This window comes from Ictalurus punctatus, chromosome 28 (genome assembly GCF_001660625.3).
Source record: "Ictalurus punctatus breed USDA103 chromosome 28, Coco_2.0, whole genome shotgun sequence".
In the NCBI taxonomy this organism is placed as follows: Eukaryota; Metazoa; Chordata; class Actinopteri; order Siluriformes; family Ictaluridae; genus Ictalurus; species Ictalurus punctatus.
In genome coordinates, this window is record NC_030443.2 from 445,354 (window position 1) to 450,353 (window position 5,000).

Here is a 5,000-nt window from a genome sequence, read left to right on the forward strand (position 1 = left end):
TCACAACCACGGGCCGGTCCACGGGCTGGTCCACGTGCCGGTCCACGGGCTGGTCCACGTGCCGGTCCACGGGCTGGTCCACGTGCCGGTCCACGGGCCGGTCCACGGGCTGGTCAGTTTTCCAAAACTCCAGAAAGTTCAAGCATCTCCACTTCAGACTGATCTTCATCCATCACAAGCAGCTAAGAGGAAGAGATCTGCACAATTTTAGGCCTTTTCAGGTTACGGAATCCGTTCTCGAAGCTCTGCGGTAGATCTTTAAGGAGTGTTGTGTAGCATGAAATACTCATTTTTAGTTCTGCTTGAATTCATTTCCGGTGCTCCTTGTGCACGTCGGTGTGTTCCGACGCTGTAGCGTGTCCACCAAAACTCAAACAACAACGACACCCCACTCTGCCCGTGAAGTGCAGTGATGCGGTGGATCGCTGAAGGTTTTCCTCCAGCTCTGCAGTGAGAGATAGTTAGAGAGAGAGATAATCAAACCGCACGGCACGCGCTTGCAGTCTACATTCACGTTTTTCTTTTTTTTCGAAACACCAGGTGTATTTGATGTGTGATGCGGTGAAATACCGACATTTCTCAAGATTAAAGCACAAATTGCGCTCTTCATGTCTGATGTTCTGTGCTGGACTGCGTGTGGTGCCGGTTGTAGGGTTAGCCTTGACATCAATAGCCATGACATCACTATGGTGCATTACGAAAACAATGTTGTTACAGATTTGTACGTTTATTGGATTAAATCAAAAATAGAAAACAAAATACAAGATCATTTTCCTGCCACACAACAGCGTCTCTGCTCATCTGGAGTTCAGCGTCCCTCAGTTCACTATAAACTATACACTAAACACTGAGGAGGAGGAGGAGGAGGAGGAGGAGGACGAGGAGAAAAGAAAGGTTTTTGCAGAACAAGCCAGAATGATGATGTGCTGATGGTGTGATGATAAGGAGACACAGAACACAGGAAGCGCACCCCGTGCAGCACTTCCGCAGCATGCCGATCGACGCTTCTTCGAATTCAGAGCTGAACTTCCCTTCACTACGTCCCTCACGTAGTTTCCTGCACAAGTAAACACTACAGGAACATGTGTTGGGGTTCAATAACATGAAGTAGTTAAAGTACCAAAACAACATGAACTGAATCACTGATGTTAAAATCAAATAAATAAAGATCTTTGTCTCAGTCTGACGATCAAACAGCCTTCCATCTAATTATTTACAACACGTCCATCTCAGCACTGTGTCTCCATGGTGTAGAGCTTCAGAAGGAGCTCCTGGACACCTGGGTTACCCTAGCCCTATTCACACCATTTACATTTACAGTGTTTAGCAGACGCCGTATCCAGAGCGACCTACAGGACTGCTTTATTATTATTATTATTATTATTATTATTATTATTATTATTATTATTATTATTATTGAATCAGCCAATCACGTGGCAGCAGTGGAATGTATAAATCATGCTGATACAGATCTAAATCTTCAGTTATGAATGCTCAGAAGCACCTTGTTGGTGAGGTGAAGGTCACACATCACCCACTGAGAGAAGCACTGACTTGTGGGACACTAGTGGTGAGTCAGTGTGGAGCAGATGTGGATCTCCTCCAGGTAAGAGGGGGTAAAGGAGGAGGAAACGGCAAAATGAAGCATTCTGACATTCATTTAAAGACGTGTTGTGCTCTGTGAGTCAGTCCGAATGTTTGTATAGACAAGTGACAGCTGTATCTGTACTGTACCTCTTCTGTACCTCTACTGTACCTCTACTGTACCTCTTCTGTACCTCTACTGTACCTCTACTGTACCTCTTCTGTACCTCTTCTGTACCTCTACTGTACCTGTACTGTACCTGTACTGTAGCTCTTCTGTACCTCTTCTGTAGCTCTTCTGTACCTCTTCTGTACCTCTTCTGTAGCTCTACTGTACCTCTACTGTACCTCTTCTGTACCTCTTCTGTAGCTCTTCTATACCTCTTCTGTACCTCTTCTGTACCTCTACTGTACCTCTACTGTACCTCTTCTGTACCTCTTCTATACCTCTTCTGTACCTCTTCTGTACCTCTTCTGTAGCTCTTCTATACCTCTTCTGTACCTCTACTGTAGCTCTACTGTACCTCTTCTGTAGCTCTGCTGTAGCTCTTCTGTAGCTCTGCTGTAGCTCTTCTGTAGCTCTTCTGTACCTCTTCTGTACCTCTACTGTACCTCTACTGTACCTCTTCTGTACCTCTTCTATACCTCTTCTGTACCTCTTCTGTACCTCTTCTGTAGCTCTTCTATACCTCTTCTGTACCTCTACTGTAGCTCTACTGTACCTCTTCTGTAGCTCTGCTGTAGCTCTTCTGTAGCTCTGCTGTAGCTCTTCTGTACCTCTTCTGTACCTCTACTGTACCTCTTCTGTACCTCTTCTGTACCTCTACTGTACCTCTTCTGTACCTCTTCTGTACCTCTTCTGTACCTCTTCTGTAGCTCTTCTATACCTCTTCTGTACCTCTACTGTAGCTCTACTGTACCTCTTCTGTAGCTCTGCTGTAGCTCTTCTGTAGCTCTGCTGTAGCTCTTCTGTAGCTCTGCTGTAGCTCTTCTGTACCTCTTCTGTACCTCTACTGTACCTCTTCTGTACCTCTTCTGTACCTCTACTGTACCTCTTCTGTACCTCTTCTGTACCTCTTCTGTACCTCTACTGTAGCTCTACTGTACCTCTTCTGTAGCTCTTCTGTAGCTCTTCTGTAGCTCTTCTGTACCTCTGCTGTAGCTCTTCTGTACCTCTTCTGTACCTCTTCTGTACCTCTGCTGTAGCTCTTCTGTACCTCTTCTGTACCTCTTCTGTAGCTCTTCTGTACCTCTTCTGTACCTCTTCTGTACCTCTTCTGTAGCTCTTCTGTACCTCTTCTGTACCTCTTCTGTACCTCTTCTGTAGCTCTTCTGTACCTCTACTGTACCTCTTCTGTACCTCTTCTGTAGCTCTTCTGTAGCTCTTCTGTACCTCTGCTGTAGCTCTTCTGTACCTCTTCTGTAGCTCTTCTGTACCTCTTCTGTACCTCTTCTGTACCTCTACTGTACCTCTTCTGTACCTCTTCTGTACCTCTACTGTACCTCTTCTGTACCTCTTCTGTAGCTCTTCTGTAGCTCTTCTGTACCTCTGCTGTAGCTCTTCTGTACCTCTGCTGTAGCTCTTCTGTACCTCTTCTGTACCTCTTCTGTAGCTCTTCTGTAGCTCTTCTGTACCTCTTCTGTAGCTCTTCTGTACCTCTTCTGTAGCTCTTCTGTAGCTCTTCTGTACCTCTGCTGTAGCTCTTCTGTAGCTCTTCTGTACCTCTTCTGTAGCTCTTCTGTAGCTCTTCTGTACCTCTTCTGTAGCTCTTCTGTAGCTCTTCTGTACCTCTGCTGTAGCTCTTCTGTAGCTCTTCTGTAGCTCTTCTGTACCTCTGCTGTAGCTCTTCTGTAGCTCTTCTGTACCTCTGCTGTAGCTCTTCTGTACCTCTGCTGTACCTCTTCTGTACCTCTGCTGTAGCTCTTCTGTAGCTCTTCTGTACCTCTTCTGTACCTCTGCTGTAGCTCTTCTGTAGCTCTTCTGTAGCTCTTCTGTAGCTCTTCTGTACCTCTTCTGTACCTCTGCTGTACCTCTGCTGTAGCTCTTCTGTAGCTCTTCTGTACCTCTGCTGTAGCTCTTCTGTACCTCTTCTGTAGCTCTTCTCTCAGACACCAAGACGACGACAGAACAGCATCTGAAAATCCGAGCTCCCGGGAAACAGCACCAGTTTAAAGAGCAGCAGATTTTCTGCGCTGGTTTTCAGGTCGTTTCCATCCACCTGTCTCTGAAGCCGTCCGCACCGTACAGACGGAACCGTATGATATGAATATGAGTAATCCGGGGATTTCATAGGTCGCCTAGTCAGATTTGAATCATTAGATGTTCTCCCTTAGACTCGGGTGTATAATCAGAAGGCGTGGCATGGACAGGTACAGGGTCTTTAAGCAGTGTGTGTGTGTGATTGAGTGCAGGTGTGTGTGTGTGTGTGTGTGTGTGTGTGAGTGAGTGCAGGTGTGTGGAATCAGATTGAGGGTGACTGTGACAGACTTCTCGATGTTTGGGAGTTGTAGTCCTCGGCGGTCATGTTTGTAGGCGGCTGTGTGTCACCTGACGTGGAATGTCCAGGTGCAGCAGCATCACGTCGTGTAACAGCCCGAGAGTCTGAACTCAGTAATCTTTAAATAATCATTACATGCGTGTCTTTTTAACAGATGTTGAATTCCTCTGGTGTAACGGTAAAGCACGGGGGGTTTATTATAAAGTTCGTTTACGCTGTGTGTGTACGGTACGCTCGCTGCGTTCCTTCATGCTTGAGCTTCTGCTGTAGTGAGTGTTCTAACAGGTTTCCAGGTCGCTGAAGATAGGTGTTTTCACTTTCAGGTTTTTTGCAGAAGAAGCGAACGTGACATGCAACACAAACACAGGAAGTAAAACCCGCGCTGTGGTTTGTCTTGTTGTTTTTTTGCGGTGTACTGAGACTCCGTAAAGTTCACGCCTTCGCAATAACAGCAAACTGAAATGTGCACTTCCTTCCATTTCTTTCTTTCTTATAGTTTTAGATTTCACATGTATCTACTGCACCTGCTGCACCTGCTACACCTACTGCACCTACTGCACCTACTGCACCTACTGCACCTACTGCACCTGCTACACCTACTGCACCTGCTACACCTACTGCACCTACTGCACCTACTGCACCTACTGCACCTACTGCATCTACTGCACCTACTGCACCTACTGTATCTACTGCATCTACTGCATCTACTGCACCTACTGTATCTACTGCACCTACTGCACCTACTGCACCTACTGCACCTACTGCATCTACTGCACCTACTGCACCTACTGCACCTACTGTATCTACTGCACCTACTGCACCTACTGCACCTACTGCATCTACTGCATCTACTGCATCTACTGCACCTACTGCACCTGCTACACCTACTGCACCTACTGCACCTACTGCATCTACTGC

General features: G+C 46.5%; 1 protein-coding gene across 3 annotated transcripts in view; it reads right to left on the reverse strand.

The window, feature by feature from the left end:
- Positions 1-5,000, reverse strand: part of LOC108260052 (uncharacterized) — a 16,292-nt gene that overhangs the window by 1,769 nt on the left and 9,523 nt on the right. Inside the window, exons 1-2 of one of the 3 annotated variants that reach the window (XR_001811053.3) lie at positions 575-1,378; positions 1-445 (exon numbers count right to left, since the gene is read on the reverse strand). The exon at positions 1-445 is cut by the window's left edge and continues 122 nt beyond it. The gene's annotated coding sequence lies outside the window, so the exon portion shown is untranslated. Of the gene's footprint in view, positions 1,379-5,000 lie in introns of those variants that run through there. The other 2 variants (XR_001811054.3, XR_001811052.3) reach the window with 2 other exon arrangements.